At 32.9% G+C, this 12,217-nt stretch overlaps 2 protein-coding genes across 5 annotated transcripts in view; one reads left to right on the top strand and one right to left on the bottom strand.

The window, feature by feature from the left end:
- The window catches only part of LOC117576857 (neuroligin-1), a 78,853-nt gene that overhangs the window by 30,151 nt on the left and 36,485 nt on the right, over positions 1–12,217 (bottom strand). The gene's annotated exons all lie outside the window — the stretch shown is intronic.
- Positions 1–12,217, top strand: part of LOC117576963 (low-density lipoprotein receptor-related protein 1B-like) — a 79,489-nt gene that overhangs the window by 35,960 nt on the left and 31,312 nt on the right. The window lies entirely within an intron of this gene.

The raw sequence follows: 12,217 nt of genomic DNA, 5'->3' as shown, positions 1-12,217 counted from the left end.
TTTCATAAGTTATGGATTTCAAATAACACCACCACACAAATTTATTGCGAAGAACTTTACTTCTTGAATAAATATTTGTATTTAATCTATCATTTTATATTTTATGAAAAAAGTTTCATTAAAATATATAGCAATGCTGTTTTATTTGCATTATGAATGCAATTAATTAAATTAAATTTCTTGCAGCTAAAACTTTATATTGTTACATAAAAATTCATATATTCAGTAGTGAAATTAAAATCTATAATTTCTATATTGCAGTATTTTTAAATTTATTTATTTACATTTTTTTTTTTTTTGAGAGTACTTTGCTTTTATTTATTGAATCTTCTCCTTAACTTTGATACTAACAATAAGTTTACAATTTAAATTTAAATTTATTTAAATAATAATCAACAAATTTACTTATTGAGAAATTCAATTTAAATATTTTAACTAAGCTGTCAAAATATTTTATTTTTTCATGCAAAAATATTTTAATTAACCAAATCAATTGAACACTTGAGCCAATTGTTATTATTTCTTGCAGTTAAAATTGAATATAAATATATATTAATTTGTATATTCAGTTGTGAAATTAAAATCTTTAAGATGTTTATTTTAGGATCCAACTTAATAAGTTGATTTTTTTTGTTTTTTTCAGTTATTTAAATTAAATTTCTGGCAGTTTAAATTTTATTTAATATATTTTAATATATTAAAAAAACAGTTTCATTATATTAACGAATTGTAGTTCTTTTTTTATTATGAATAGGATTCTTTACATAAAATTCTTTGTATTTAAAGCCTATTTATTTATATGTTCAATTAAATTAATATCGTTGAGCTGTATTTTGCATAGTATTCTGAATATTATTTGTCAACTAAGACTATTACACTTTGCGTTTTAAGCGCATATACCATTTTTTTTGCTCTCAATTTTATTGAAAATGTAATAAACTTTAACTATATAACAGTTTAAGCTCCTTTTTTATTAACAAGAACTTTTCTTTGCAAGAATAGCTTAATACATGCTTTGAAGCTTCTGCTAAGAATAGGTTCAGAACAGAAAAAATATATATACATTTATAATTAACAAAGTCCAAGCAGGTGCATCGAGTGCTTAAATAATTTAGCTTTCGCTGTAAGTGAAGGTGGGAATTCGCTAATTAAAGATTAACAAGTAGTTCAGCTAATTCACTTGACAGTTACCTTTAGCAGCAAGCAGGAAAGTTGGCATGAAATTTATGCCGAGATACGGCCAATGTGCTTGGCCTTTTATTATGCCCAACTAAGCTGCTTGTTGGCTGTTTACATTCATAATTTCATTGCCTCGTTTTCGTAGAAGCTCACTAACTCAATGAAGGAATGTCTGGCGCATTGGACGCACACTGGAGACCATTCAAAGTCAATGGCTGCTGGCTTATGAGTGGCAGCCTAGAAAGGGACCACAGCCAAGGTGACCACGAGAGTCATGCCGTGTAAGATCAAAGCTTTGCCAAATGGCTGAGGCTTTACATTAAGTAGCGGCCTTTTTGGCCAAAATCCACAGTGGCATACAAAAGCGCTCACACACGTGCTGCCTAAAATGCATAATAAAGTATATATGGTTAAAGGGAAGTAAGTACGAGAGTACATGCGCAATTTCCCTTTGGGGGCTGCCCTCAATTCTGAATATGAAATTAACAACGGTGCGTATGCGTAATGCGAAATGAAACCGGACTGTTTCATCTGCGGGTGTGCGTGTGCGTTTGTGGAATATAATGCAATAAATTTTCAATTTTCATGCATTTCTCTTCTGCTCTGTTCTCTGTTGTTTTGCTGGTTTTGTAATTTTGTTTTTTTTTTTTTTGTGCGGTGGCAACGTGAAGTGAAGCAAATCTAATTTATATGCACATCACTTATACGCAGTGCTGTACAAATGCAGCAGCGACTTGAATGCATTGTAAAATGCTATTACAATTGCTCATACGCTTAATAGAGACTGGCAAATGTTGCGCCACATTTTTGGCTGTCCATTGCATGTAAATCAAAAAGCCAAGCAGACGCGCTCCAAATTATGTACTCGCATTTTTCCACTCCCGAAATCCGTTCAGCGGATGCTGATTAGTATGAAATGACAAGGCCGGAAGCGATGCATGCATAACTCAACTTGACCGCAGCCATGGGACGTGGCTCCCGCGAGTTGCCATTAACCAGAGAGACCCATGTGGCATTGTGGTCATGCTGCCAGTGCTGCCCATAACCAAACAGTCAAGTGCTGCAGCGCAAGTGCAGCCAAATGTGCATTGCAAATGTCCCTTAAGAGCAAGTATATTTCTGTTCGCGTGTGTGTGTGTTGTGCATTAATGAGCACGTTTATTTATTGCTCTTTTTCTGTGATTCTTAGCTGACTGTTTTGGGTCTTATCAAAATGGCGCATGCGGCAACTCTCACCACGTCTGCCTCATTTGATCAGAGCCTGCAATTTATGGCCCAGAGATAGTGAAGTGTTTCATTGAACATCTGCGCTTAATGAGCGACATCATTATGGTCGATAAACTACATGAGCTCTCGCATATAGACAATCATTTAGACACTTGATGATGATTTCTATTGAGTTTATTCACTATAATATGTTCAACACGTTGATAAGATTAAGCAAAGACTTTAATTTAAATTCTCTTTATATGTTGATAAGCTTTTAAAATAAAAATCTTAAGTTAGTAGTACGCAATTACGAAAGTCTATTATTGAAATTCTGGACATAAGCTTTGCATAATAAACGGCGTTTTCAAATTGCTCTTAAATTAAGAACTTGTGCTTGGAATTATTTTCATAAAAAATATAAATTTGAAGTCCGAAAGGGATTGATTGTAGAATTATATATTGTAGAACCAATTGAACTGTTTTTTTTTTGGTGTAAGTGTTTTAACAATCAAATATCAATATCAATATCAATATCAATATCAATATCAATCAATATTTGGTTGGTTATTTATTTGAGTTGTAGCTTATAACCAAATTATCCAGTTGTCCAACACAAACACTAACTAAATTCATTAACAAACAATTGTTTATTGCGAAAAGAGACGACGTGTTTATTTCGTTCGAGAGTTCAAGATTCAATTGGCTTTCAATCGAGCGAATCGATTATATAGTTTTGACTAAACACAAAGATTTAAGATGATAAATTAAGCAAAGACATTTATGAAAATGCTTCTAATATTTCAAACAACGCATTAAAAAATGCATTAAATTTATAAATATTTTTAGTTTATTATATGTTATATGTATATATTATTTTTATGCTTCAATTTAATTTATTAAAATCACAAATCCTTTTCATTTTCAAACAGTTAATCCATACTTTGATTAGTGCCTTTATCCCAATTCTTGTTTTTATTAACACATACCCAAATATTGATCAATTTTCTTCTTTAAATTTTGTGCGTATTTATGGTGTATTTTTCATTAACTTTTGCAAAAATGTTAGGACACATTTGTATTTTTTAGGTTTAACTTTTATGGCTTTATTCAGTTTAATTAATGAAAATCAATAACCTTCTGTAATAGTAAAATAAAGTCGGCAACATTTGATTACATTGGTAATTTATCCCGGCTCTAATTTGTATTTGCTCATTTTAGATATTTGTAGAAATTAATTTGCTTTTAGATTTATTTCCGATGTCATCATATTTTCGTATTACACAATATAATAATAATTTAATATGCCCAGAATTTTCGATGAAGGATTTGGGGACCATAGCGCGCCAATGCTAATGGCATGCAAATTAGCAAACATTGAGGCAAACTGTCGAATATCCGACCCAATTGGTTTTGTTTGCAGTGGCAGTTATATAAATGACTCTATGTCATGCCAGATTAGCATACAATTTAAAGCTTTTCAATCAAACATAAATCACAGCAAGTGATTGACCTGCTCTACGACGTCACAAGCAACAACATTGTATGCTTGAAAAGTTTGTGCAACTTAGCACAAAATTGTTCGTACTAAATCAGATAGAGGTACTGTGTCTTAGAGAGCGAGGGGTGAGAGAGAAAGAGAGAGGGAACAGAGATAGGAGGGGAATGGAGATGTGGAAGCAACAGCATAAAAAGTCTATTTTTCAAAATGCAGTGGGAAGAAATCAAACGGATATCGAGGGAAATTTATGTGCGTCTATTTAGCATTGACTCGGGCATTGAGCGCACGAATGAACAAATATTAAGTATACGCAGCGTGCGCTGTGCCAAATCAGGCGAACGTATCTAAGATGCATGTGTGTCAGTGTGTGTGTGGGTGTGTGTGTGAGCGAACGAGCAGCACAATTAAATTGGATTTATGGCGCGCGTGATTGCAAAATGAAGTTAATGTACATACAAATACAATAGCCAAAAAAAAAAGCGAAGAGAACTTCTAGGGAACTTCATAAGAAAAATGGTTGTCGAACTTTTTGAGTGCAAGGAAATCGTACCTTGTTTGTCATGTCATCAATAAACAGCAAACGAATAGCAGCGACAGCAGCAGCAGAGAGCATCGCAGCAGCAAAAGCAAAAGCAACAGAACAGAAAAAGACTCAGGGGTGAAAGCAAATTGAATGAGCATATTAAAAAAAAAGGAAAAGGAAAAGTAATATACGAGAATGTTCTTTTTTTCTCCTTGCGCCAAGGAAGTGCCAAGGAAAAGGAAGTCGGTACGCCCAACTGGACATATTTCTGTTATAAGCAGCAGCTCCTGCTACATTCAATTGAGCAGTGAAGCGCATCAATGAAATATTTATGAGTGCCACCATGTAGATTTATGTATGTGCCTTGAATGTGTCCGAGCTAAAGAACGAATTGAAAAATTTATTAGTTGGATTAGCCGCTTCATCTTTAGCTTCAGCTTCGGCTTCGCTTCGAACGCTGCTCGCGTTGCTATCAACTTATTTAAGTTGTCTCGCAGCATGCGCTTTATGGAATAACTCGATAAGCAGCACAAGTTTTCACAAAAAGTTTTTAATTAATTGATGATAAACAGAGCACAGTTGAGTACAAGAATTTAATGCTTGAAAAGCAAAACTCTTCTACGAATTATAAATTCATTTTGCAATAATACTTCGGCTTAATCTAGTTTGTGTACTTGAAGTTTTATACTTGAAATGAAATCGATTTATGCAAATGTTTCAAGCGTTCATTTACCTTTTGATGCGCATTCACAATAAATACAAATTCTTTAAGCTTTAAAATTTATTCGTTGTTGAATATACAAAACTTTTAAAAGGAATTTTTAGTACGATTTGCTCTTATCCGCAATTTTAACATACTATAAAAAATATTACATTTTAGAATAGAGTCAAACTTTTTTAGGGACTTAAATTACTTTAAGTGCAATTGATTTATGCAAATATTTCTAATATTTAATTACGTTTTAAATAGTCAAATTTTTAGCAAAATCGAATTTTGTAGACCTTGTTAATCCATAAAATTCTTACACAAATTATGAACAAATTCTACTTCCAAATTATAAAAATACCTTGACCTTTTGGTTAATTTTTGAAGAAAATTCGATAAATAGACTTTTTACATACAAGTAAGCTTTTTAGTGTCAGTTTAGACTCAAGTGTGTTAAATAACTTGAAGTAAAATTTATGCATTCAAATGTTTCAAGTGATCATTGCAAATTCACTTCTTTAGTCATCGTTTCAATTAAATAAAAAGTCTTTAAATCTAAAACATGTTTTATTGTTTAATAATTTGATTTCGTGTTGCTCTAATTTTTATAATTAAGTTATAATATTCCTTGTTACAATTGCAACTAAAAATTTCGAATTAAATTTATAGGTCAACAAATGACGTTCATTCAATTTAAGCAAGAAAGAGACTATTAACAAAGTTATTTAGATTTAACTACTATATACAAATGAATTTGTGAAAAAATTAAATTAAAGATTCAAGGCTAAAAATAGTCGAATTTATTTCAACGTCGCACAAATTTCGTGGATTAATTTAAGAAGGGTTCTTCACTTGTTTTTATAGCAAATGAGAGCAGTAAACTTTTTGAAAGGAAATTAAATCAAAATATTTGTAGCCTACAACTTACAAGCACTCTTGCTTTAGTACATACAAGTATATAGTATATATATGTCGAACGGACCGCAGCCTTAAAGCAGACCCTTTATTACGCCAAATTGTGTGGCTTACTGGGGCCACAATGTACATTGGTTCGCTGTCATCGTTGACCACTAAGGATGCCCCAATGTGGATGTGGATGTGGGCTTTCCTTCTGCCCGGGCAATAAAATAATATTGTCTTATCTAACTAGCTGCGCAATGCAGAGCAACAATGGAGTACGAGATTTGGAATTGGGACTGCGACATAACAAGACGAGAAAAAGGGAAAGTACGAGGCAAAACTATCATCCCCTTGACAAAGAATGAACCACAACTACATGAAAAGTGACATTTGTATGCCCCTTGTTCGGTCAGTCATCAAAGTGCAGAGAGTGTGAGATGTAAAGCAAATAATAAAACTAAGGGAAAAGCGTAAGCGAAAGCGAAAGGAAAACACAAAACTGCGACATCACAAGCCACAGCAAACGCAAAAAAGATCGAATACTGAAAAGATTCAATGTGGAGGCTCAGAATACATTTTTTTTCTGTTTTTTTTTTTTGGCTCCAAAGAGACAGCAAACATATGTTGAGGGCGGCGGCATAAATATGGCCAGAGACTGGGATAGAGAAGGATGGAAGGATGGAAACGATGTGGTTAGGTGACAAAGGGGGCGACAGACTTGATTGAGGGAGGCGGCAAGAGCTCCTCTATGCCTTGGCTGCTTTGCAAATAGATTTTTCATCATCTTTTTCGTTTTTGTGCTTTTGCTTTTGTCTTTTCCTGCAGCTTGGCCCGGCTCGGCGCACACGGCGTATGTGTGATAAACGATTTCAGTGTGTGCGTGTTTGCCACTGTTGAAATTTCAATAATAACATTTGTATGAAGCTGTTTATGTTCCTGTGTGTCGCTTCCCTTTTTCCCAGTCTGCCAGCCGCTTGTCGCCTGACGTTGACAATGTGGATGACAATCACGTCACGTCAGGGTCTGCGTCTATCTGCTCTCTCTGTCTTCTTCATCTCTCCCTCTCTCTCTCTATCATTTGCCGCATTGTGTACTTGCTTGTACTTACTCGTGTTGGGCTTAGCAGGCGAGTCGCGTTTGCCTTTTGTTTGCTGCTTTATTTTTATTATATTCAGCAAGCTCTTACATACCACACACACGCACACACACGCACACACACTCACATACACACACAGACAGAGGCGCACGCACACACATGTCAGCAAAAATCGTTTACGCTTCATTGTTTTACTCAATTTGGTTGATTTTTGCTGGCGTCTTTTTTTTTTTTTTTTTGTTTGACGGCAGCTTTTGAATTTACTGCGAATCGTATGCAAAGTTTGCTATTTTGTTTGGCCGCATTTCGAATAAATTGAAAAGTAGCACATAACAAGAATACTACGCCATAGCTTCGCTTAACTCGAGATCGAATCGGGCATTGGCCAACAAAAAACAACAAAAAAAAAATGATTACGGTCGAGAAGCGCTGACTCTGCGCTCTCCAATGATTGTTTTTTACACATCAAAACTTTTGCAGATGAATTTGTTTGTAGCTTACGGAATGTCTCTAATCAAATTTTGGTAACAAAACGTTTTTTACTTAATAAGTGTAAAGGCGGCTAATAGGCGGCATTCATTTGTTCTACTTCAGTAAGTTCAGATTCTAATTTGTAAGTTTCTGCAAGTCTCATATAAAAATAAAAAATGCCTATCATATAAAATTGAATTTGTATGCCAAAAGCGATTCTCTGAATCTGTCACAAAATATTGTAATCTTAAGAATTCTATTGTTGCCTGTGATTTCCTAATTTCCTATTTTTTCTTTCTTTATTTTTTTAATAAACCCACTAGTGTATTATTTTGCGATAAGATAAAAATTGTTGAAGTTATTTAAAAAAATACTTTTGTAGTATTCGCTCAATTTTTTCCAACACAAAATCAATTTTAAAAAGCTTTGCATTTCTAAGAATCAAATTATTATTAAATATCACCATGTACAAAAGGCAATAAATAATACAAATTTTAATAATGAATGACTTAAAAAATAATGCCAATAAAAATAAAAGTAAAAATTATTTATTATTATAAATATTCGCAATTTAAAAAAAATTAGGAAGTCGTCTATATCGATTTAAAGAATGCACATTTTACATACATAAAATTAAACTTTAACTCGAGCATAATTATAAGTTGACTCCGTGTAATGATTATTAGGAAGTCAAACATGCTTCCCCAGCTTGCAGAAGGTTCAAATAAACGAACTAAACGTAATGAGGCATTAAACTGCCGTTAAACAACGTTAGCATTTTGTATAATCCAAGAGCTTCAGACAGTAAATACAAGAACAGCAACAGCAGCAACAACACAAATTAATGTGCCACTTGAGTGCACAGAGCAACCGAAAGAGAGAAAAAAAAAAACGATGCGAAGAATATAATAATAAAAAATAAAAACGTGGAAGACTGGCAGCCAAAAATCTCAGAACAAACATTAATTACGTAAGGATTTTCGCACGGACTCAAACTGTAGTTGACTTTAATATTTATGGTCTGTGAGAAGATGAGAAATATGCTGCTTAAATAAATAACTGAAAAGAAAGTTGCCAACCAGATGGACTCGGGCTCCGGCTGGTTGCCTGTGCCACCCAAAGAACAAGAAGAAGTATGCGCCCACGCATAATTATATGAAAATTCGCAATAATTATAAATAATGCAGAGAGCGCCGAGAATGCCAAGCACAGAAGCATAAGCAGCACTTGCCACTTCCGGCAATGCGAGCACCTGACGACAGCGCCGATAATAATGGCGTCGAGTGGCGAGCTTTATCCGCAGCCACAGCCGAGACGCTGAGTGGTGCAAGAAGCAGTACTGAAGTACTCAAAACCACTTTACCATCCGCCCCACCCACTTAGCCACTACAAAATTTCCGCTTCCGCTAAGGCGCGTCGTGTAAAATTAAATCAGCTACGACAGCAACAACAATCGGCGGTGGGTGAAAAACACGTTGATTATATTTGATTTCATATTTTGCAGAAAGATTATTGTTTTCACTACACAATTTTCGCCGGAACTCCATCGTTATCGAACAGCAATTAGAGTCTTGCACTTGCAAAGTGCATAAACCTGCTCAAGTGGCTGAATTATGATTGAAATTCTCTAACATTTTGCCTGCATATGAGACGAGATTCTGCAAAATATTCTGCACAATTTGCGCGTCAATGGGCATGGAAGGTATGACGTTAAACACACTTGAATGCATCGGCAGGTGTAAGATGGAAATACAATCAACAGAAATCGAACTAAGCTTAACGATTTGCCAAAATGTTAAAAGGAAACGGATGTGAAGACATTTCCTCAATATTAAACCGTCTTAACAAAGTCAATTTTAAAGAGGAAAATCAATAAGTTTGATTATCCGCCTCGAACACATTACGAGTAAAATAAACTTATTTATTTTATATTAGGAGATAATAGAGATATCAAAATATAAGGAATTGTTGAAATTAGAATTAAAGATTTAAGAAAAAGTTTGTTTCAAGTTAATTCAAAACGAAAATTATAAAAATACTAAAAATTCATATTTCTAAAAACTATATTTCGAATTCAGTTGTGAAACTCTGAACTCACATTTATTAATTCCTTTCACACACTTGTCAAACTTATATATATAATAGAGGTGGAAGCTAGTCGATAGACCCTATCGGTATCGCGTGGCATTTGTTAGTCGATAAGCACAAGGTTATCGTTATCATCAGTCGTCAAAAGAATAACAGCAGCAGCAGTAACATATTAAATAATCAAATGTCATCTAACCAACATTACAAAAATGAAGCAAAAAATTATTTTAGAATGGTAATTTTAAGAACCTACTTACTTCTAACTAAACAGGAATATAATTTAATTGAATTAACAATCTCAAACATCTTAAGAGTTCAATAAAATTTTTGATGTATGTGTAAAAACAAAAATACAGATGTAAAGTTGAATTTAAGTTTTAGCTTTAGAAAACCATTTAATGAAGACAACTATTGTTTTAAGTTGTTTTTATGAGTGTTAAATGAATGTGAACAAACTTAGTTATATCTTAAGAGAAATATCAATAAATTCAATTAATAAACTGAAATTCATTAAAAGATTTTTAAAAATTTAAGAATACAGATGAACATAAATTTGAGTTTAAATGTTTATGGTTGAAATTTAAAATGGAGCTAACCACGTTCACAGCTCAGAAACCTTATCCAATCAAAATGCCAGCTATAAACTTCATATATCTATATATAAAATATATAAAAAGATTTCAAATTATGTTGCCAATTATAGTTTAATAGGTAATTATAAATTATAACAATTTAAATTTACAAAAACTGTGAAGATAAAGTAATTAGTCTATTGTTAAACGGTTCTTCTCAATTCGCCAAATAATTATATTGCTAGGCAATTAGTTTTGCACTACAAAATTGATAAGTGCAAACAATATATTGAAATGTTCATATTCATGTGCAAGCACTTTATTAAATTTTCTGCTACAGAGCACATTGAATTCCGTTCTGTGGTAATTTGATTACCGAACATTCGAACCACACATTCTCACACACACACACACATATACACATACATATATATTATATGTATTTACATGATGGGATGTGCAAACTCATCGACAGTAAAAGCAGTTTTTGGGGTTGTTATGGCTTATCGCGCGCCACTTTTATAAACAGTCCATGAAAACAATTGCAAATTGGCAGCCAGGCAGGCAGGCAGTCAGGTAAGGGTCGAGAATATTTGTTATTTGTTGCTATCGATTGCTGAAATTTTATTTATGGACAAAATGTCAACAACAGTTGCGAGACCCTCTCACGGGTCGCCTCCTGCATCACTGCGGGTGCCACAATAAAAATAACATAATTCTTTCGAAGCTACGTACACTTGACCCTCGTAGTATTGTACAACAAAACACATCTCGGATAGAGAGCTCAGTTAGTTAATGTTTTCATTTTATTATGCAAGTCCCGTGCATTAAACTAACAACAGTTTTATGCCGTTTTTATTGTTTTTATGCGCGAAAGTAATAACTAAAGGCAATGTTAACGTTTTATGGCCACAGACAAGACGATTTTGATTTGCTTGGTACTTGGCATAGCCAAAAATCATTGCGCATACGTAGTGTATGCCATGAAGAAAAGTCTAATCGTTAAATTGCCCTCCGAGAAAATCTTATCGTTTCGATCATATCGTGACCCGACATCTATTGGGGCATGCAGCTTGTCGTATTTTTGTCGGGACAATCAAATTTATCAGATGTCACGGCAGCTCGACTGGAAATTTATTGTTGCGGGCATATTTTTTGAAGTGCCCCGTTACGACTTCATAGCGTGTTGCCTGAGAAAAACTGTCAATAACTTGCCACAACTGCAATTCACATTTGCCATTTAACAGCTCATCAAGCACAAGCACAAAAAATATGAGAAACAGGACGTCAACGAGAATAGGGAAAAAAAGAAAAACTAGTTGTTATTTGGACTACAAACTAACCTGTAAAATAAAGACGACTATAGAAAATGTATAAAAAACTGATATTTGTTTGAAATGTGTTATTTAAGAAAATAAATAATAAATACATATAAGCATAGAGTTTCTTAATTAAATGCAAATAACATTTTTGGTAATTAAAGATTTTTTTATGGCGATTCTAAATATAAATTGTTATTTTTTGCGAAAGGAAAACACAAATACTGAATAAAATAAAATAAAATAAATATAAGTTTTAATAACATTGTTAATTAAACAAGTGTTTTTAAAATAAAACTAATAAATACAAGCTCGGAGCATCTTCATGAAATTAAATTAAAGTATTTATATTATATTTTCATTTTAATTCATTGCTTAGTATTTATGGTATTTTCATTGATAACATTGTTAATTGAAAATGTGTTAATTGAGCTAATAAATAAAAGCTTGGAGTATTTTTATTAAATCAAAATATAGTATTAATAGTATATTTTTATTTTTATTTCATTTGTAGTATTTATTTCTTTTGTATTTGTAGTATATTTTTTTTAATACTTAAAAAACTGTTTAAAAATGTAAGTATCTTGTTAATGTATTACAAAAATCTAGATATATGCTGAGGCAGGAATGTTTTAATAAAAGTTGCTAACACGTTG

Source organism: Drosophila albomicans, chromosome 2R (genome assembly GCF_009650485.2).
Source record: "Drosophila albomicans strain 15112-1751.03 chromosome 2R, ASM965048v2, whole genome shotgun sequence".
Classification (NCBI taxonomy): Eukaryota; Metazoa; Arthropoda; class Insecta; order Diptera; family Drosophilidae; genus Drosophila; species Drosophila albomicans.
The sequence above is the reverse complement of the archived record's forward strand: the minus strand, read 5'-3'. Positions and strand labels throughout refer to the sequence as shown.